The sequence below is a fragment of the Salvelinus alpinus genome, chromosome 10 (genome assembly GCF_045679555.1).
Source record: "Salvelinus alpinus chromosome 10, SLU_Salpinus.1, whole genome shotgun sequence".
NCBI lineage: Eukaryota > Metazoa > Chordata > Actinopteri > Salmoniformes > Salmonidae > Salvelinus > Salvelinus alpinus.
Window position 1 is genome coordinate 63248653 of NC_092095.1, and position 23630 is coordinate 63272282.

The following is a 23630-nucleotide window of genomic DNA, read 5'->3' on the forward strand; positions in this document are numbered from 1 at the left end:
CATCTCGCATTGAAGATGCCCAAACTTTGGAGATAACAATAGAATGTGAAGTCAAAGTTACTGGTTTCCATCTGTGGCAATGCTTTTCCCTAAATGCTTATGACAAATCCAGCTCCAGAATAGCCTAATCTTTTGAATACGGTGTAGTAAAAAATAAAAACAGCAACATATTACATTAACTAACATTAGCTTAGCAAGGTAGCTAGCTACACTGACAGCGGTCAGTTACCTATTTGTTGATATTTGTCCACTCCAGGTGGAAGTCACCATGACATTCCTTCCCACCCGCAGTTTGTGAATATGTAGGCCTATAAGTAGTCTGCTTCATTATTCGGAGATGGAACCTAAACAAGCATTTCCGCTCTTAGGCAGGAATTACATCGAAATAAGGGCGGCATTTCCCTCTGGTGGGTCCTTTAATATAAGGTAAAGTACAGGTGGCTAACTGCCAAAATAAAGATAACACCAACATAAAGTGTCTTAATAGGGCGTAGCTTCCGTACGCCTTGGCATAAATTGTAGAAGAGTCTGGAACTCTTTTGGAGGAATGTCATCATTTTGTTGATGGTGGTGGAAAACCCTGCTCAGGCGCCGCTCCAGAATCTCACATAAGTGTCCAATTGGGTTGAGCCTGGTGACTGAGACAGACACACATACCTTTAAAACACCCTATGCTCCTTTGAGACCCCTCTTTCAAAACAGTTACTGTATATAATGAAGAGATGTTGTCTCCGCCCTAACAATGGGAGTCGATGTCCTAAAGGTGAGAAGGCTGGAGGTCTGCTTAATAAACAGAATGTAGTATTCCCACATGGACAGATTTTGCTGGGATTGGACCCTTTCTCTTCGCTTTTTCCTCTCTGATCAAATTCACTGAGATCTGTTCTTCTAGCCATGGCAACTGGGCATTTCTACGCATGACCCTAAGCATGATGGGATGTTAATTGTTTAATTAACTCAGGAACCACACCTGTGTGGAAGCACCTGCTTTCAATATACTTTGTATGCCCCGTTTTACTCAAGTAAAATGTTATGTTACTGCTAAACACTCTTTTTGAATAAGGAACTTCATGTAAAGGACAATTCCTCCACATATTCATCGTCACCAAACCAGTGTCTACAAACCAGCGTGTTTCTATGATCTGTGGTTACAAAAATAATATCCTAAAAAAATGCTTGTCTATGACATCACAGGGTAGAGTAAAAAACGGTTATTTTCAAAACCGGCAGTGAGTTTCTAGCCCAAAGAAGGGTATTTTCACATCACCGTGAATCTCAGTGTTTGAAAATGTGTTTTTAAAATGTGCTTTGATGTCATCGGGTAGAACTTAACATATGTTAACACTGGCATTGTGCTTTGTATTGTGCTGGGGATAATGAAAATTAGGTTGAAAAGTGGTGGTTGCCATTTAAGGATTTGATTGTTGAATTTCATTTAAGAACTATTTGATGCTGTAGCCTCCATTTGGAGTTTTTTTAATTATTATTTTTTTTAAATAACTTTTACCCCCTGTTTTCTCCCCAATCTCATGGTATCCAATTGTTAGTAATTACTATCTTGTCTCATTGCTACAACTCCCGTACGGGCTCGGGAGAGACGAAAGTCGAAAGCCATGCGTCCTCCGAAACACAACCCAACCAAGCAGCACTGCTTCTTAACACAGCGCGCCTCCAAGGAAGCCAGCCGCACCAATGTGTCAGAGGAAACACCGTGCACCTGGCTACCAGGTTAGCACGCACTGCGCCTGGCCCGCCACAGGAGTTGCTGGTGCGCGATGAGACAAGGATATCCCTACCGGCCAAACCCTCCCTAACCACGCTAGGCCAATTGTGCGTCGCCCCACGGACCTCCCGGTCGCGGCCGGCTGCGACAGAGCCTGGGCGCAAACCCAGAGTCTCTGGTGGCACAGCTAGCGCTGCGATGCAGTGCCCTACACCACTGCGCCACCCGGGAGGCCTCCGTTTGGTGTTTACAGCCACCTTGACTTCAACAACCCGACCAGGGGACACGTCCTAGAATGCAATGTTTTGTTCAATTGCCTTTCCCCTCACTTTTGAGCTCAGCTCAGTCACTGAACTACTGCAAATATAGTGAGGCCTTTGTATGCCTGTTACAAACTCCTCCAAAAGAGAAAGCTATCTGTATTGCGTTTGTGGCTAGCAAGTTTTCCTTGGGTCAGGCAACCCAGGTTACCCCCTACTGTTCGCTACACTGGTGTCAGAAGTGGAATGCATGTGTAAACTACCAGTGATGTTAAGATGTGTGCCCTTCCACAGATCCTGTATCTTTATTCTTTTTCATTCATTTTTATGAAAATGTTTAATATCGGCCCCAATTTGTATACATTACAACTGCAAATTGTCTTAACATCAAAGGTAAAGACATTTTCTTAAGTAGACCATGAAATTAAAGATGTAATCCCTAAAAACAATTCTCATGTCTTCATTGTTGGTACAAAAATGGAACTGCTTTAAAAATCACTTCTGGAACAAGGTCTTGAAGAGGGACATGGATCTTGAAAAGATTAGAAAACATGAAACACAACATGTTAGTGGTCCTGATTTGACCTGTGACGGTTACTTTAATTACAATGACCACATGAATGACAACCTACTTTGAACCTATTGGAACCTAATTATTGTCCCAGAAGCGCCACTTCACACATGACAGCCCTTTACAGAGGCAGCTGTAGACTGAAGACACTGCCCTCTGGAAAGAGAATAATGACTTGTGTGAGATCCACAGCAGTACTGACTTTTGTTTAACAGCTCCATTATGACAGACACCTTCCATACGTTTCACTTCTATTTTTCTTTCTTTTAAAGTTTCGCCCCGAAGAGGCACACTATTGATTATGTATAGTTTTATAATTTGGCAATGATTTGACAAACCATTATATATCAACTCATTAGACAGGTGTTCCTAATGTTTGGTATACTCAGTGTATACAGATGTAGGATCTTGATTTGAGCCAGTTTGCTACATCAGGAAAATTATTCTGCAGCAACAGGAAATGTGAACTATGTGGATTATAATTAATGGACATTTTTGTTGGGGTTTATACAGTGGGGAGAACAAGTATTTGATACACTGCCGGTTTTGCAGGTTTTCCTACTTACTAAGCATGTAGAGGTCTGTAATTTTTATTATAGGTACACTTCAACTGTGAGAGACGGAATCTAAAACAAAAATCCAGAAAATAAGTAATTAATTAGCCTTTTATTGCATGACATAAGTATTTGATACATCAGAAAAGCATAACTTAATATTTGGTACAGAAACCTTTTTTTGCAATTACAGAGATCATACGTTTCCTATAGTTCTTGACCAGGTTTGCACACACTGCAGCAGGGATTTTGACCCATTCCTCCATACAGACCTTCAGGTTTCGGGGCTGTTGCTGGGCAATACGGACTTTCAGCTCCCTCCAAAGATTTCTATTGGGTTCAGGTCTGGAGACTGGCTAGGCCACTCCAGGACCTTGAGATGCTTCTTACGGAGTCACTCCTTAGTTGCCCTGGCTGTGTGTTTCGGGTCGTTGTCATGCTGGAAGACCCAGCCACAACCCATCTTCAATGCTCTTACTGAGGGAAGGAGGTTGTTGGCCAAGATCTCGCGATACATGTCCCCATCCATCCTCCCCTCAATACAGTGCAGTCGTCCTGTCCCCTTTGCAGAAAAGCATCCCCAAAGAATGATGTTTCCACCTCCATGCTTCACGGTTGGGATGGTGTTCTTGGGGTTGTACTCATCCTTTTTCTTCCTCCAAACACGGCGAGTGGAGTTTAGACCAAAAAGCTCTATTTTTGTCTCATCAGACCACATGACCTTCTCCCATTCCTCCTCTGGATCATCCAGATGGTCATTGGCAAACTTCAGACGGGCCTGGACATGCGCTGGCTTGAGCAGGGGGACCTTGCGTGCGCTGCAGGATTTTAATCCATGACGGCGTAGTGTGTTACTAATGGTTTTCTTTGAGACTGTGGTCCCAGCTCTCTTCAGGTCATTGACCAGGTCCTGCCGTGTAGTTCTGGGCTGATCTCTCACCTTCCTCATGATCATTGATGCCCCACGAGGTGAGATCTTGCATGGAGCCCCAGACCGAGGGTGATTGACCGTCATCTTGACCTTCTTCCATTTTCTAATAATTGCGCTAACAGTTTTTGCCTTCTCACCAAGCTGCTTTGCCTATTGTCCTGTAGCCCATCCCAGCCTTGTGCAGGTCTACAATTTTAGCCTGATGTCCTTACACAGCTCTCTGGTCTTGGCCATTGTGGAGAGGTTGGAGTCTGTTTCATTGAGTGTGTGGACAGGTGTCTTTTATACAGGTAACGAGTTCAAACAGGTGCAGTTAATACAGGTAATGAGTGGAGAACAGGAGGGCTTCTTAAAGAAAAACTAACAGGTCTGTGAGAGCCGGAATTCTTACTGGTTGGTAGGTGATCAAATACTTATGTCATGCAATAAAATGCTAATTAATTACTTAAAAATCATACAATGTGATTTTCTGGATTTTTGTTTTAGATTCCGTCTCTCACAGTTGAAGTGTACCTATGATAAAAATGACAGACCTCTACATGCTTTGTAAGTAGGAAAACCTGCAAAATCGGCAGTGTATCAAATACTTGTTCTCCCCACTTTATATTTTTTGTTACGGCAAATAAAGTCTGAAATTTCAAAGTGGAAATTACATTTTTAAAACTCAAATACACTACAAGTTTGCATTTCAGTAACATAAGAGTGATCAAATTAAGATCCTACATCTGCAGTTGATGATGAATAGTTTGTAAGATTTGACATACCATTGCAATTCTCTGAAGCTCAGCTAAAAAGCCAGAATGTTCGGTCTGTAAAAAGAGAAAAAGAAGAAAGATTAAAGAGTACATCAAATACAGAGAGATGCTGTACTCAAAATGATGATTCATTGATACAAAACCCCAATCACAATCTGTGTGACAGCTATAGAGTTCAGTAACAAAGTCTTCATTGTGAATGTACTTACCAGCATGTTACCCATCTCAGGGATTCTGATCCGTTCTTCAGCTCCAATCTATTGAAAACACTCATTACAAATACTAATATTTGATTCATACTACAACCATTGATTTTCTCTTACACTATCAGACCCTGTGTAATGAAATACTTTGGTCAGTTATTGAACATGGTTGTAACCACACAGCAGAGGCTGTTGCAGGGAGAATGGGGAGAGTGGTCCTCCCTGAACCTTGAATTAGGGTTAGCTACCTTTGGCTGTATGTTCAGCCCCTTCAGAACCCTGCTGACTGCTGCATCATTGTGAGGACAGTCCAGTAGTCCTCCCTGGCTCTCATGGAACAGACAGTCCACTGTGAGTATTACATCACTTCTGGTCACTAGTCTGCTGCTGTCAGGTACAGTGTCGTCTGGGTTGAAGGTGTGATGCAGTACTACCAGAATGACATCTTTACCAGCTGTCAAGAGAATGAGGGAATATGTCAAAATAAACCAATAAAACTCTCAAATAAACAATTTAGTAATGTAATTTATGCTGTTGGTACATTTTGAGTAAATCTGGTGTGGAAAGAGAATATCTGGTATAGAAGGAAATAACATTGCTTGGGACGTCATATTTGGGATGAGTTACTGTACTTTGAATCTGTTGCAGTGCTGCTTCAATATCAGTCCCGGCGCGGGAGACGATGGGACAGAAAGCCATGATGACATCACTCTCCACTGGCGACTTGACTTCCGTAAAACATCTTGTGGTGTTGTTGAGTCGTCTCATAAACTGAAGATGAGAATCCAAAGTATTTCCAGTCTCAACTGTGTAGTATTTCATCTCGAGTGCTACTTAGACAAGAAAGAGAAATCAAAAAAGTCATTGATAAAAGTATTAATGTTGGTGTTAATTGGAACAATGTTCATAGTTCAGACAGCTATAACAATATTGTAGGTTTAACATTTTAATTTATAATGCACCCCTTCATCAAAATATTACATTATACAAAAGAGTCCTGTTGAAAATTACCTCTCCGTTCCAACGTGGATCTATAGAAAGTGAATGAACAGACAAATGGGTTTATTAGTCTAGATTGATACATTCAGGATAGGAAAACATTTACAACAATCAGTGTGCAAACCATCTGTCTTATATATTTCTTAATTCCATTATTTTACTTTTAGATTGTCGTGAATTGTTAGATATTACTGCACTGTTGGAGTTAGGAACACAAGTATTTCGCTACACCCGCAATAAAATCTGCTAAATATATGTATGCAACCAATAACATTTGATTTGATCTTTCTCCATGGTGCGAACTGCATACATCAGCATGAAGCTATTTCACATTCTAAACTTTCACATTCACTCTCTAATCTTTCACAGTATCCAGCTGTAGAGTACTTTGAGACCTCACTTCTTCCACTGGACAACATGATTTCTTGGAATTAGAAAGTGAAAGTAATGTGTTATTGTAAATGTACTTACTGCATCTGTTCTATTCTACATTCATAGAATTACTAATCTAAAAAACATTCTATTAAATTCTGCACTACCAGTTTCCACTTAACCATCTGTACTGTTGTATTCCTGTTGTAGACATAATTTAATATTCTATCACAAAACCTTTCATGACACCCACCCAACTGTAAATGATAGTTATGGTGTTCATATTGAACATGAACTGTCAAATGAAATGAGGAAAATAGACTTACCCTGCAGCTATGGGATTATTTTCTGTTGACTGTATTGCAGTTGTGGCTTGAAGTGATCTGTTCTAAGAGCAAAGAGAAAGTGAGACTAAACAGCATGAGATGATAAGGGGAGGGGGCAATTTTTTCAGAAAGTCACAAATGCTGAGTTTACACAGGCAGCTGCTTTCTGATTTTTCTTCCACTAATTGGTCTTTTGACCAATCACATCAGATCTTTTCACAACAGATCTTTTTCAGAGCTGATCTGAAAAAAACATCAGAATTGGGCTGCCTGTATGAACACAACCATCTAGGCAATCTATAGTTCAAACAACAAAGTGGGCACCACTGATTTGGTAAACAGCTGAAGGATGGGTCTGGAAAAATGTAACCACACTCACATTTATAGACAGAGCTATGGATGCACCACCATCCATGATATCAGAATTATAGTTTTAGCCATGGTTTGAGGCTATATAGTGTTTGTTTACAATTACACATTTAAAAACAATGGAATAAAACAAGTTTATATTTTGGGTTCTGATGGGGTTGACAGTTGAAGTAATCTCACAGTGCAATTAGAATTTATAGTCTTTAAGAATCAATGGGTGTATATATAATTAATTCAAAAGTCCAGAAATGTATGTAGCAATGAGATCAGGGCCACATTGGTTGACCATGTGCTCAACCATGGATTGAGTATAAGAGAGGCTGGGCAGAGAGTTCAGCACAACCTGAGCCGCTACACGGTTGCATCTATCATCCGTACATTCAGAAATGACAACTGGTAAGTTACCTACCATCTACACTATGCTCTTTATGTATGTATACTGCAGTCCAACATATCAGTAGGCCTATGTTACTCAGTGATTGATGGCCAATGTTACAGTAATATCATTTCATATTGAAAGAAAATAGATTATTTTAGCTTACTGTATGATGAAACAGATGTACAGGATGCCATTTGAGCAAAACTCAGAGGGTTAAAGAACAGCGCTATGAAAATGTGCAAGTAAGTACTATACTGTGAATTTACTATCATATCAGCACTGTATAGTGTGATTAATTTCTTTACTATTAAATGAGAGAAATGTATCACATGTCAGAGTTATACTTAAACTAAATCTTGAATGACTTATTAATACGGGAGCAAGTCAATACAACACACACATATAAAGTGAATTGATTGAGTGCTCTACGATAATAATGGCTGGTCGACGATTCCTTGAGAGCCCCGAGACAAAAGTACAAAGGTCTTTTTATAGCCACCTCCCACCTTTCAACCTACATGACGAACAACAGATGTATAGAATGGGTCACAAGGTTAAGATTTGTATGAAAGATACCTATAATTCATAAAAGACAGTATCTGCTGTGTCAACAGTCTTCATTGTGTAGAGACCAGTGTCTGGCCCCCCGACTCCATACTGGAGCCATGTCTTCCTGGTACCGTATAAAACAGAAACATTAACTCATGCTCTTTAGGTTTTATCACCCAAAATACATCGTAAATCTTCTGTCAGTGTTATCTCCCAGAGGCCTTTCTCAGAAAACACACACAATAGTTATAAGAATCCTCTTATGTTGCATATAACAACCATTTGAGTATTATAACATCTTGCAATTTTCCACCATAATAGACACATTACAGCAATGTAATCAAGTGTATTGTGCCTCACCATACTGACTGCTCTAGGTCTATGTCACATTGTCTTGTTATCTGTTTCAGAGAGTCTTGGAGCTGGATGCCGCTGCAATTCAGCACGTTTATATTTACATTGAGGCTGGCTTCAACCTTGTCACATCTGCTCCTGCTACACCCTCTGGTGTTCATCCGGTGTCTTCTTGACCTGCAGTTACTCCCCCAGTACACTCTCTCTCTCTCCCTCTGTGTGATTGTGTGGTTCGAGACAGGTGTGCTGGAGTCAGAGCAGATCCATACCAGCTGCAACTCGTTCCATTATCAAGACCTCTACAAATACTCAGTCCTGCCACTTCTACTCTTCCAGATTATAATTTCTGCTCAGTCAGTTCATGATTCTAGCCATTTATGATTATTCAAGATCCTGTTACTCTGCTTTGCCTGTTTCCCTGCCTGATGCTGTTTAGCCTCTCATTGTAGTTTACCTCTCTGGCTCCTGTCTCCCGCTCCACATCTCACCACCCTACTACCCTGCTCTGGATTCAGTTCACCACCACTACCTTGGATTCCCCTCCGGACCTGTATATCCTGTTCTACTCAGCTAACTCCAACCTCAGTCTCTACATCTGGTTTTCTACAACTCATCCGAGCATCCCCGGAACTGCACTCCTTATCTTCCTCTGCAACAATAATTATCTTGGTTCTTTCATCCCTGTTTCCTCATCTGAGTCTGCTCTTGGGTTCCCCTGTGTCGCTCAGCCTAACAAACCTAGCCAAAAGAAGGACGGAACATTATTGGCCACCGTGCCATTGTGAATGTCCCTGGACAGTGTGGAGGGAATATCACTGTGCAGCCGTTAGCCAGCGAGGCGTCCTCCATCAGCATGCCAACCTTGGTCCCTACAACACTGCCCTTATCACATTCCTGGACACACTACATGGCGTCCTCATTCCAGCCGAGCAGAGGGGTGGACTAGAGCAGCCCAGGTATGTTGTCATCTGGGACAACGTGAGTTTCCACCGGGCTGCTCTGGTCCACAACTGGTTCATCGACCACCCACAATTTATTGTTCTATACCTCCCACCATATTCCCCATTCCTAAACCCAATTGAAGAGTTTTTTCCGGCATTGCGTTGGATGTATGACCGCTATCCCCTCGTCCGCATGCCCCTTCTCCAGGAATTGGAGGATGCATGTGGTGAAGTTGATGTGGGGGCTTTCGGATCCATCACTCCAGAAGATTCTTTCCCCGCTGTTTAGCCAGGGAGAACATCGCTTGTGATGTAGATGAGGTGCTGTGGCCAGACCAAAATAGGATGCAGCCTAATGTCTTACATTTTGCATGTGTTTTTGAAATAATGAGCCACTTTCATTTTTGTACAGAAAACCCTTTATCTTACTGAATGTTTTCCTGGTTTTCTCCTGTTGTGTATGGAAAGTGTTACATATAACATAAGTATTCAAAAATACTGCATTTTGGAAATGACTGTTGTGTTACTGTATTGCATTTGTTTATGTATATTTGAGTAGGTATACTGTAACAGTCTTCTACAACTGGCTACAGTGTAACTCTTTAAATGCATAAGGCAAACCTACTGATGGGATATTCTTAGTGTTTTGATCACATCAGTGTGTTGGTAGACAGATCTATTCATATGATGCGTGTGCCTTTTTGATGGAACAAAACATGTAGGAAATAAAGCCGTTTTGAATGCAGTGTCTGCTTTTGCTAGAGATTTGAGTTTAGCAAACTGGGCCATTTTTTGTTTTGGGGAAATGGCCCAAAGATTCAGCAAACGTATTCTGCCCTGGAATTGTTCCCATGCAAAACTAGTCTTAAGTCAAGCCTTGGGCGTTGTATTTTTCTTGAATGAATATATTAAACGTTGTGAAACTACAAAATACAGAAAAGAATATACTTTAGTATTCAATTCCCATCAACATACTGTAGCTGTACATTATACATTTCAAGTTTAAGTTGCATAAATACAAGGCACGTGCCAAGGTCCCATGTATCAGGCATTATACCAAACCAGAGCCAATTACCATATGAGCAGCAACTAGCCAACTCCTTTCATTACACTAATGTGCAAACAAGGCGTATTACACTAGAAACAGTAACAAAACTACAGTATTGTATGTTTTACCATTTATTTGCATGATGCACGAGCAAACTAATGCAGCTGATGGCATACATGCAAGGCAGTGTGTGAGTAAATGCAACCAACTAACATTAAGTAAGCAATTCTATCAATTACAAGATTATCATCACTAGCTTTAGCTGCTTCTCTGCGTGCAGAACAACTAGTCTACTTCCTGTTTCTGTAGTTTTTCTAAGTACCAGAAAGTTCCACTAGGGGCGATAAACAGCGTAGAACACAATGAAAAGCCATCTTAACCACCGTAATAAAATATGTTACCATCTAAATGGATGGCAGCACAAAATATGTGGAAACAATTGTGGAAAACATTTTTTTTTTTAACTCCAGTCCATGGGCTGACTTGGCTTTGCTCAATGACTATGTATGACTTTGCTCAATATATCACAACTCAGGATATGACCCAGATGCAGACACATGAGGTGGATGGTTTGGTTCTCTGAGTTTTTAATATAACAAAGGGGCAGGCATAGGTTCGTAGTCCAAGGCAGAGTCAAAATGGGACAACGGCAGGCAGGCAGGTCTTAGCCTCTCTTGAATAGGGGGCACTATTTTCACATCCGGATGAAAAGTGTGCCCAAAGTAAGCTGCTGCTACTCAGACCCAGAAGCTAGGATATGCATATTATTAGTAGATTTGGATAGAAAACACTCTGAAGTTTCTTAAACTGTTTGAATAATGTCTGTGAGTATAACAGAACTGATTTTTTAGGCAAAACCACGAGCACAATCCATCCAGGGATTTTCATTTTTAGGTCAATCTGTTTTCCATTAGTTTCTATGGGAAGTCCTTTTTAATAGGAATCTGGTTGCAGTTCCTATGGCTTCCACTAGATGTCAACAGTCTTTAGAATTTGGTTGATGTTTTTCTTTTGAGAAATGAAGAAGTACGGCTGTTCTTTGTGAGTGTCACTCCAGATGGATTCTACTGTTTGGTGCGCGTGAGCTGGAACTCGCTTCACGTTTTTATCCGGTATTGAACACAGTATTTCCCGTCTTAAATTGTATTGATTATTTACGTTTTAGGGTACCTAAGGTTGGATTAGGAAAGTTGTTTGGACCAAGTTTACAGGTAACTTATTAGATACTTTGTAGGTATGTTGGGCGAGATACTAGATATTAGATACTTTGTAGGTATGTGAAACAGATCAGGGTGTGACACAATGACTGTATATATTACTTGGCTTTCCTCAATAACAAGATGATTTGGCTTTGCTCAATAACTACCTACCAAAGGTTCCACTGTGCCCTTTACAATGGAGAAAAACATGTATCTTATTGAAGATGCCCAAACTTTGGAGATAACAATAGAATATGAAGTCAAAAATACTGGTTTCCAGTATGGATTTAGGGAAAAGCATGCATCTCCAGAATAGCCTAATCCTTTGAAAACGGTGTAGTAAAAAACTCAGCAACAATAGATAACATTAGCTAAGGTTAGCAAGATAACTAGCTAAGGTTAGCGTGCTAGCTAAGTAGCTACACTAACAGCTGTCAGTTACCCATTTGTTGATGTTTATCCACTCCACGGGGAAATCACCAGTCACCACATTTCTTCCCACCCACAATTTGTGAATATGTAGGCATGTAAATTGTCTGCGTCATTCTTCAGAGGTGGATCCAAAACAAGCATTTCCTGCAATTAGGCAGGAATTACGTCGAAATGAGGGCAGCATTGTCCTCTGGTGGGTCCTTTAATATAAGGTCAAGTACAGGTGGCTAACTGCCAAGATAAAGGAAACACCAACATAAAGTGTCTTAATAGGGCGTTGGGACACCACAAGCCAACATAACCATTTGATTGCGCCTTGGCATAGCTTGTACAAGTGTGTAGAACTCTTTTGGAGGAATTCCATGATTTGATGTTTTGTTGATGGAAAACCCTGCTCAGGCGCCACTCCAGAATCTCCCACAAGTGTCCAATGGGGTTGAGCCTGGTGACTGAGACACACAAATACCCTTTAAACCCACCATAATCCTTTGAGACCTCTCTTTCAAAGCAGAATATATATGTGTATAATGAAGAGATGTTCTTGTCTACGCCCTAACAATGGGAGTCGATGTCCCAAAGGTGAGAAGGCAGGAGGTATGCTTAATAAACAGAACGTAGTTTTCCCACATGGACAGATTTTGATGGGATTGGATCCTTTCTCTTCACTTCTTCCTCTCTGATCAAAATCACTGAGATCTGTTCTTCTAGCCATGGTAGCCAAAACAATGGGAAACTGGGCATTTCTATGCATGACCCTAAGCATGATGTGATGTTAATTGCTCAATTAACTAAGAAACCACACCTGGGTGGAAGCATCTGCTTTCAATATACTTTGTATCCATCATTTACTCAAGTGTTTCCTTTATTTTGGGAGTTACATGCACATAACAGTTCATACAAGACTATCCCTCAGTTGTTGGTGATCCTGTGTATCTGTAACGTCCTGACCAGAGTTCTTATGTGTTTTGCTTGTTTAGTGTTGGTCAGGACGTGAGCTGGGTGGGAATTCTATGTTGTGTGTCTAGTTTGTCTGTTTCCTGTCTCTGTGTTTGTGTTCTGCACCAGATAGGTCTGTCTCGGTTTTCACATTTGTTATTTTGTTTCTGTAGTAGTGTTACCGTTTATTAATCTAATTAAACATGTTGAACACTAGCCGCGCTGCATTTCGGTCCTCTCCTTCACCCCAGGAAGAAAACCGTGACAGAATCACCCACCAAACCCGGACCAAGCAGCGTGGCAATGGGCAGCAGCGACAGCAGCAGCAGCGGCCAGCTACACAGGACTCCTGGACATGGGAGGAAATTTTGGATGGAAAAGGACACTGGGCTCACATTGGAGAATATCGCCGCTCTCGGGAAGAGATGGAGGCAGCTAAAGCCCAGGAGCGGTGGTATGAGGAGGCAGCACGGAAGCGTGGCTGGAAGCCCGTGAAGAAACCCCAAAAATGTCTTGGGGGGGGGGGGCTAAAGGGTAGTGTGGCGAAGGCAGGTAGGAAACCTGCGCCCACTTCCCATGCTTACCGTGGAGAGCGGGAGTACGGGCAGACACCGTGTTATGCGGAAGAGCGCACGGTGTCTCCTGTACGTGTGCATAGCCCGGTGCGGGTTATTCCACCTCCCCGCACTGGCCGGGCTAGATTGAGCATTGAGCCAAGTGCCATGAAGCCGGCTCATCATATCTGGCCTCCAGTACGTCTCCTCGGGCCGGTGTACATGGCACCAGCCTTACGCATGGTGTCCCCGGTTCGCCAACACAGCCCAGTGCGGGTTATTCCACCTCCCCGCACTGGACGGGCTACGGGGAGCATTCAACCAGGTAAGGTTGGGCAGGCTCGGTGCTCAAGGGAGCCAGTACGCCTGCACGGTCCGGTATATCCGGCGCCACCTTCCCGCCCCAGCCCAGTACCACCAGTGCCTACACCACGCACCAGGCTTCCAGTGCTTTTCCAGAGCCCTGTTCCTCCTCCACGCACTCTCCCTGTGGTGCGTGTCTCCAGCCCAGTGCCTCCAGTTCCGGCACCACGCACCAAGCCTCCTGTGCGTCTCCAGAGCCCTGTACGCACTGTTCCTTCTCCCCGCACTCGCCCTGAGGTGCGTGCCCTCAGCCCGGTACCACCAGTGCCGGTACCACGCACCAGGCCTATAGTGCGCCTCGAGAATCCAGTGTGCCCTGTTCCTGCTCCCCGCACTAGCTTTGAGGTGCGTGTCTCTAGTCCGGTACCACCAGTTCCGGCACCACGTACCAGGCATACTGTGCGCTTTAGCAGGTCAGAATCGGCCGTCTGCCCAGCACCGTCTGCACTGCCTGCCTGCCCAGCGCCGTCTGCACTGCCTGCCTGCCCAGTGCCGCCTGCACTGCCTGCCTGCCCAGTGCCGCCTGCACTGCCTGCCTGCCCAGCGCCATCTGAGCCATCCGTCTGCCCAGCGCCATCTGAGCTATCCGTCTGCCCAGCGCCATCTGAGCCATCCGTCTGCCCAGCGTCATCTGAGCCGTCCGTCAGTCAGGAGCCGCCAGAGCCGCCAGCCAGTCAGGAGCCGCCAGAGCCGCCAGCCAGTCAGGAGCCGCCAGAGCCGCCAGCCAGTCAGGAGCCGCCAGAGCCGCCAGCCAGTCAGGAGCCGCCAGAGCCGCCAGCCAGTCAGGAGCCGCCAGAGCCGCCAGCCAGTCAGGAGCTGCCTTCCAGTCATGAGCTGCCCCTCAGCCCAGAGCTGCCAGTAGTCCAGAGCTGCCTCTCTGTCCTGAGCTGCCTCTCTGTCCTGAGCTACCTCTCTGTCCTGAGCTACCTCTCTGTCCTGAACTAGAGACTCTTGAGTTTTAGGGGTGCGTTCGGAGTCCGCACCTCAGGAGGGGGGTACTGTAACGTCCTGACCAGAGTTCTTATGTGTTTTGCTTGTTTAGTGTTGGTCAGGACGTGAGCTGGGTGGGAATTCTATGTTGTGTGTCTAGTTTGTCTGTTTCCTGTCTCTGTGTTTGTGTTCTGCACCAGATAGGTCTGTCTCGGTTTTCACATTTGTTATTTTGTTTCTGTAGTAGTGTTACCGTTTATTAATCTAATTAAACATGTTGAACACTAGCCGCGCTGCATTTTGGTCCTCTCCTTCACCCCAGGAAGAAAACCGTGACAGTATCAGACATCTGTATGAACGTATGGATAACATTTCAGCAAAACATTATGTTACTGCTGAACACTCTTATTGAACAAGGAACTTAATTTCAAGGGCAATTCCTCCACATATTCATCATCACCAAACCAGTGGTGAAAACAGTGTTTCTGTGATTAGAAAGATAAGACCCTAAAAAAGGCTTGTCTGTGACAACATAGGGTAGGATTAAAAGTAAAAAAACTGTGATTTTCAAAACCTGCAGTGAGTTTCTAGCCCAAGGGAGGGTATTTTCTTGCCGCCCACGTGTTTGAAAAGCAGTGTTTTTAAAATGTGCTTTATGATGTCATCGGGTATAACTATTTAACGTTATATTTTTTCCTACAAAATGTACAAATGCGATGTTTTCACATACTTTTGGTTATGTAGTGTATGTGGACACCTGCTCTTTGAACATCTCATTACAAAGTCGTGGGCATGGAGTTGGTCCCCCCCTTTGTAATATGGAGTTGGTCCCCCCCCTTTGCTGCTACAACAGCCTCCACTCTTCTGTGAAGGCTTTCCACTAGATGTTGGAACATTGCTGCAGGGACTTGCTTCCATTCAGCCACAAGAGCATTAGTGAGGGCGGGCACTGATGTTGGGCAATTAGGCCAGACTCACATTCGGCGTTCCAATTCATCCCAAAGGCGTTCGATGGGGTTGAGGTCAGGGCTATGTGCAGGCCAGTCATGTTCTTCCAAACCATTTCTGTATGGACCCTGCTTTGTGGATGGGGGCATTGTCATGCTGAAACATGAAAGGGCCTTCCCCAAACTGTTGCCACAAAGTTGGAAGCACAGAATTATCTAGAATAGTGGTTCTCAATTGGTTATGTCTGAGGACCCAAATTTGACAATGACAATTGAGCTGGCAGCTGCCTTCTTGGGCAGGCTTCAATTGCAAAATAGACTCTATCTCACGGTCTACTCTTATGGTATTAAAGAAAGTCAGTACGCAGCCATATTAACTGAGAAAACATTTATTATAAATTCAAGAGAATAGGCCATTTTAATTAGGAGACCAGTTCAGGAGTGGGGTGTAATACATTATCAGACTCAGAACATGACATCAAAACCAGTCCAATAATGTTAATGAACAGTAACACAGTTTTCAAAATAGAAAAAAACGCAATCATTAGGAATTCTTAATCATCAATTACCATGTGAATAGTTTCACAACCTTAAAGTTTTTAAAGGTGTACGTTTTTAACTAGTTCAATAAAATGTAATATGAATGAATGTCAGTATTAATTAACAATAATAATTAACATAGTGAACAATAACTCATTAACCTGTTTAATTTATTGTGTGTGTGTCTGTGCGCGCCCGCGTGTGTGGCCTATCAGTGGGAAAGCTTGGGGTGTTTCGTCAGTTTGATAAGTTTATTGAAGTCTGAGGTGATGGTTGACAGGGCAGCTTGAAGGTCATGCTGGCTGTCCAGTTTGTTTCTGCTTCAAGTTTTCAGCACAGCCATAGCAGAGAAGCCACTTTCACACAGATAGGTAGTGCTGAACGGTAGCATGATTCTGATTGCATGACAGGCGAGAGCAGGATATTCTCCCACTACGCTGCACCAGAACTGTGGCAGTGTCATTTCCGGGAAGCGCATGCTCAGTCCGCGACCAAATGACAGCTCCACCAGCTGATCCTCTTCATTGCTTGGCAACGTGACTCTTCCCATCTCCACTCGAAAAGGGTCCCGTATCGAGTGGCCTCCTGTTCTCCTCCGGGAAGTAGTCGCAAAACTTTCCCTGCAGCTTGACAAGATATTGTTTAACGTTTTTTTCCCAGTGTGCCGCCGTGAGCTTTGTTGATCAGATTCTGAATCTCAAAATCAGCATTGGGAAACGTGTCAATACTCCTGTTAGAAACATGATTTGCCCAAACGGTAAGCTTCATCTTGAAGGAATCCACTTTGTCCCTCTGTTCAGATCTATTGTGCCCCCTTCCTTGCATTGACACATTGAGCGAATTCAGATGATCAAAAATATCTGCCAGGTAGGCAACCTGTGCGAGCCATTCCTCACAATCGAAATGTTTGGCCAGAAGTGACATGTTTTCTGGAAGTAAAGCAGCAATCTCCGCTCGAAGCTCATAAAAGCGACCCAACACTTTACCCCTGGAAAGCCAGCGGACCACTGCATGATAAAGCACCTGCTGGTGCTCGCTCCCCATATACCTGCAGAACGCCTGGAAAACCTGCTTTTCCTGGAACTCTTTTTGATATAGTTGACACACTTGATCACATCCTGGAGAGTGGTGTGGACCTCAAACACCATGTCCTTCGCTGCCAATGCTTCCCTGTGTAGGAAGCAGTAGTTCCACGTCACACTTGGTGCTCTCTCCAGGATTCGCTTTACTACCCTGGAGTGCTTAACCGTCATGGCAGCTGCCCCATCATTGGTCACACCGACGCACTCATCCCAGGCCAGTCCCACGGAGACCAGGTGCATATCCATATCCTACCTTTCTTGGGTAGGGGGCAGTATTTTCACGTCCAGATGAAAAGCGTGCCTCGAGTAAACTGCCTGCTACTCAGGCCCAGATCCTAGGATATGCATATGATTAGTAGATTTGGATAGAAAACACTCTGAAGTTTCTAGAACTGTTTGAATAATGTCTATGAGTATAACAGAACTCATATGGCAGGCAAAAACCTGGAAAAAAATCCAACCAGGAAGTGGGAAATCTGAGGTTTGTAGGTTTTCAACTCTTTGCTTATCCAAGATACAGTGGAAATAGGGTCATGTTGCACTTCCTAAGGCTTCCACTAGATGTCAACAGTCTTTAGAACCTTGTTTGATGCTTCAACTGTGAAGTGGGGGCGAATGAGAGGCGATTGAGTAAGGTCTACCATGAGCTGACCATGCGCTGACCATGCGCGTTCATGTGAGAGTTAGCTTGAGTTCCATTGCATTTCTGAAGTCAAAGGAATTCTCCGGTTGGAACATTATTGAACATTTATGTTAAAAACATCCTACTGATTGATTCTATACTTCGTTTGACATGTTTCTACGGACACCGGGGCCTCACTGCGGTGGCGGTCGGCGCTCGCCTTCTGCTGCCTCACGGCCCGTTGCAGGTGCGCATTGCCAGGTCTCCTCCGAGCGCTTAAACCATTCATCCACCGCAGGAGCATCGATCTGGCTCTGATACCAAGGTGCCAGAACCGGCTGATACCCCAGTACGCACTGGAAGGGAGAGAGGTTAGTGGAGGAGTGGCGGAGTGAGTTTTGGGCCATCTCTGCCCAGGGGATGAACGCCGCCCACTCCCCCGGCCCTGGCAATATGACCGCAGAAACCTACTCACATCCTGGTTTACTCTCTCCACCTGCCAGTTACTCTCGGGGTGAAAACCTGAGGTGAGGCTGACTGAGACCCCCAGACGTTCCATGAACGCTCTCCAGAACCTGGACGTGAACTGGGGAGCCCGATCAGCGACTATGTCCTCAGGCACCCCGTAGTGCCGGAAGACGTGAGTGAACAGGGCCTCCGCAGTCTGTAGGGCCGTAGGAGGCCCGGGCAAAGGGAGGAGACGGCAGGACTTAGAAAACCGATCAACAATGACCAGGATCGTGGTGTTGCCCTGTGAGGGAGGAAGATCTGTCAGGAAGTCCACCGACAGATGCGACCACGGCTGTTGTGGAACGGGTAGGGGTTGTAACTTCCCTCTGGGCAGGTGCCTGGGAGCCTTGCACTGGGCGCACACCGAGCAGGAGGAAACATAAACCCTCACGTCCTTGGCCAAGGTGGACCATCAGTACTTCCCACTAAGGCAACGCACCAGCCGACCGATCCCAGGATGACCAGAGTAGGGTGACGTGTGGGCCCAATAGATCAAACGGTCGCGGACAGCAGACGGAACGTACAGGCGCCCAGCTGGACACTGGGGGGGAGTGGGCTCAGTGCATAACGCCCGCTCGATGTCCACATCCAGCTCCCACACCACCGGTGCCACCAGGCAAGAGGCTGGAAGTATGGGAGTGTGATCCATGGACCGCTCCTCTGTGTCATACATCCGGGACAGTGCATCTGCCTTAGCGTTCTGGGAACCTGGTCTGTAGGACAGAGTGAAAACAAAATGGGTAAAGAACATGGCACACCTTGCCTGGCGAGGGTTCAGTCTCCTCGCCACCCGGATGTACTCCAGATTGCGGTGGTCAGTCCAGATGAGGAAAGGGTGTTTAGCCCCCTCAAGCCAATGTCTCCACGCCTTCAGAGCCTTCACAACAGCCAACAGCTCCCGGTCCCCCACATCATAGTTTCGTTTCGCCGGGCTGAGCTTCTTCGAAAAGAAAGCACAGGGGCGGAGCTTTGGTGGCGTGCCCGAGCGCTGAGAGAGCACGGCTCCTATCCCAGCCTCGAACGCGTCCACCTCCACTATGAACGCCAAAGAGGGATCCGGATGAGCCAGCACGGGAGCCGAGGTAAACAGAGCCTTCAGGTGACCAAAAGCCCTGTACGCCTCAGCCGACCACTGCAGTCGCACCGGTCCCCCCTTCAGCAGTGAGGTAATGGGAGCCGCTACCTGAACAAAACCCCGGATAAACCTCCGGTAGTAGTCGGCAAACCCTAGAAACCGCTGCACTTCCTTTACCGTGGTGGGAGTCGGCCAATTACGCACAGCTGAAATGCGGTCACTCCATCTCCACCCCTGGGAAGGAGACGGTGTTGATGGAATTTATAGCTTTAAAGGAATGATTAGAATACTCCACTCTGAAACCATATAATTGTAGATATTTACTAGAATCATAAAGTTATAAATAATGATGTGTGTAGTTTTAGTCAGTCAAACAATATGTCTATTATAGTGTCTTGAGCACAGACTGTCTGAGCAAGATTTGGGGCCGACCTTGGCTGGGGGCCACTGAGAGATTGGGGAGAAGACAGGGAGTGATTCTCACGGTGTTCTCACGGTCCCTAATCTTTGTCGGCTGGGTAGCAGGAGAGTGTGTGCATACCTAATGTTTGTGTGCAAATGTGTGTGCATATGTTAGTGTGAATGTGTGTGCATGAGAAGCCAGTATAAAATGAATTGTCTTGTACAATAGGGGAGTGCTCTCGTAAATAAACTTTCTGACTATCGTAGCTGGGCCTCCGTCTGATTCATTTCAACCAGTTTCTTACAAATCCTGGGTTTCAGATTGAGTAGTTAATTGAATTGGGTTTATGAACATTGAGAACATAATTCTCGTAACAATTTGGTCCTTCGAGAGCCGGATTCCAATACCTGTCCCTGCCGTCCGAAGGTACCACGCCGAAAACCGTGCACGGACGGGTCGTTGACCAGTAAATTAAAGACCTGTCCCCTGACATTGGGGTTCTATAACAGGCCGGTATATATCTAAGGTCGGCAGAGACGGTGACGGAATCTAACCAACATTGCTTTTCCCAGTCTACGAGACGAAGGTCAGTAAATCTTTATTCACGAATTTGGGGAATTGACGCTTGGGCTACATTCAGAAATATATTTGATTGTTTTTGTGTAGTTTAGGTGTTGATTTTAAATTGCCATAGGGCATTCTTACCTATCTTTAGTGTAGAGAAAACTATTAAAGGCAACGAAGTATTCTATGCAAATGGAAGATAGGAATTGGGTGTAGAGCCACCTAGGCAGCAGTAGAAGGGGGTCCGTAATGACACCGGGTATCTGCAGTACCAAACTAAACTAAATCTAATCTAATTGTAACTTGATCAAGAATATATTAGAGGGTCCGTAAATGACGCGAGGTATCAGGGGCTACTACCAAACTATCTGTGGCCACTACCTATGTAAACTAACTAAAAGGAGAGATACACATTAGAAAAGGTCGATAGCAATTGAGTAAGAGATTAAAGAGACCACACACGTAGTCAGGCAGGAGAGCAGCTATAGTAATTGGACAACTGTAAAAAACACATACATAGATCATAGAAATAGATACACCTAGAGTGACTTTGAGAATAAGCATAGCCACAATAAGGTGGAGGTTCCGGAATTAACCGGCAATGTGCGGTATATGCAGTTAAAAGATAAAATAAATCTCTATTTCTGTGTAAAGTGGAGGAAGAAGTATGAATTTGATGGAAGTTTGGACGTAGAAAAGTTGGAACTATTGATACGACGAATGTGGAGACATGGCAGATAAACAGCAGGCCGAGGGGCTTGACACAGCGAGGGTATGGTTAGCCGAGGCGAGGAAGAGAGCAGGGGGAGAAAAGAAAAAGGAAGTAAAAAAGAAGGAAGATGTAAGTAGCCAGCAACAGAGAGCAATAACTCCCACGGCTCCTTTGGAGGTCCCTCATAAGCCGAAATTATATTCCACCCAGATAGACCAGACGTGGAGAGAGAATCCTGATGATGAAACAGTGGGGGTGCGGAGACGGCAGCTAGTGCTTCCCGTCCCACCACCACCACCCCCATATGGGGAACCTCCTGGAGCCGAGGGAGGGGTAGAGCAGGAGGAGGAAAGGAGAGAGCTAGCTGCCCTACGGAAAGTCAGGAAAGATTTAACCGAACTAGGACAGGATTTAGCAAACTTATTGAGAAAGTGGATAGAGGTAGAGAAAGGGAGAAAGTCGAGAAAAGTGGATACAGTCAAAAGAAATGTGTAGATAGTCAAGGGAAACAGCAGGTCAAGGGTTAAATACCTGGCTGTCTGAATCCCGGAAAAGAAGGTAAGAAGGCAAGCGTAGAGAAAGGGTGAGAGAAAGTTATAAGATAAGGGGACATACAAAGAGAGAGAGAGTAAGGAGAATACTCGCTGGGGAAACACTTGGACCTTTAAATTAGGGCTATTTTCTGGGAATTGTCTCAGTAGTGCGCGCCGGAGTTTATGACTATTTGCGTCTCAATAATTTCAATATCGTTGGTGGTCGAAGGGTAGAACTCTTGCCTACAACACAGGAGACTTGGGTTCGCATCTCAGCCTGGGCACCAATGAACTAAAATTCATTCTGATTGTAATTCAACTATTTATAGGTTTTGCCTGGAGAGATACGTTTGTTTAAGATATAAACTGAACGTTTTAATAGCTTGTTTAGGTTAAATTGAAAGACTAATTCATTCTAAATAATGGTGAGGCGACTTCGATGTAACACGTTGTCTTGCCTGAATGATCTGCTGGAATAACGTATTGTGAATGGAGTCGTATTTAAATTACTGAATCATAGAAGAGACAGTTACCTACATCTAATGAATTCTAAATAATAGCGGAGAGATAATGGCGATAGAGTGGTGCCCACCGAAATGTTTTTATTCTTATGGATTGACTGATGTAGGTTATACATTTTGTCGATTTACAGATTACTTTTAAAGTTTGGACATTTCATCAGGGTGAAGCCGAAAGGGAAGAAAAAGTTGGAAAGTTTGGTTTTACTCTTACGATAGAATTAAAGCAGAACTCAGTTTGAGTAGGGGGTATATTTTTGCCTAGAGGCAGGAATAAGAGAGTTGGTTGCAGTGTTGCCAACTAATTTTCAAGGTAAGTTGCTGGAGGCAGGTTGATTTGTTGCTAAATGACATTGTGATATCATTGCGTGATAACGTAAAACTGCGTCATTACGTAGAATACACAATAACGTTACTCAAATCATTTGACAGTTGTTCAGGTACAGACTCCCACTCTGTTCTGTACTTCTGGCAGTACAATATTGATTGAGAGATGTTGATTGATGTTGTAAGTTCTGTTCAAGATCAAACATTCGTGACCAACTATATTCATTGGGTTTGGCTTGTCGAACCCGTACTACTGCTGCTGCAGTCAGCCAACAATGATTTGCCATTCGTTGAAATTGCTGCGGCCTGGGCACGGGCTGAGCGCCTGCTGCTGACGTCACTCACAATGCACTTTTGCAGCCAGGCAATGGTGTTGTGACTGAGGGTGTGACAGAGAAAATATTTTGTGTCATTTAGAGGGAAAATGCGTGCATTATAGCTTTGAGTCACTTTTCAAAAGTTACTAAAGTAGTCTGAAAAGTTGCTAAATCAAGCAACAAAATTGCTAGGTGGGCATCACTGGTTGGTTGTGCGCTCACTGGGCTATATTTGGCTGTAAGCGATTCAGGTCTGAATAGTTGAATCGTAAAATTTTTGTGATAGTTCTGGTTATTGATTTTTGGTTTGATTGTTTAGGTAACACCAGTGAATTGGAACAGAAAGTTCAAGTATTCTAACATTATAATCCGTTTTCATTACGTGGAACCATGTCAGGTCGGCAAAGGGGATTGACGGTTGGGTTAATTTTATTTTAAAGGAACAGTGCACATTAATCATAGTTGTGTGTGTCTAATGGCAGGGTATTCCTATCAAGCATTTTGGGGGACTGTTTGCAGACAGACTGAATGGGTTTTACATATAACCATTGAGGAAATTTAAAACTAATGATTGGAAGGAGTACAATGAAATGATCATTAGGTTTTGTTTGTAGTCAAAGTTTGGGTTTCTGAAACGGGGTAGTCTGACGAAGTGTTTTTTCTGGGAAAAGGAGTGCTTCATTGTCTTTCTTTGGAAATGTTTTCCGGGGCTGTAATCATGAAGGGAGCGGG

General features: G+C 44.2%; 1 protein-coding gene across 11 annotated transcripts in view; it reads right to left on the reverse strand.

Moving 5' to 3' along the window:
- LOC139532565 (uncharacterized) overlaps positions 1-23630 on the reverse strand; it is a 76913-nt gene that overhangs the window by 11776 nt on the left and 41507 nt on the right. Inside the window, exon 1 of one of the 11 annotated variants that reach the window (XM_071330354.1) lies at positions 6695-7247. The exons of the other annotated variants lie outside the window; for them this stretch is intronic. The gene's annotated coding sequence lies outside the window, so the exon portion shown is untranslated. Of the gene's footprint in view, positions 1-6694; positions 7248-23630 lie in introns of those variants that run through there. 11 annotated transcript variants of the gene reach the window in all.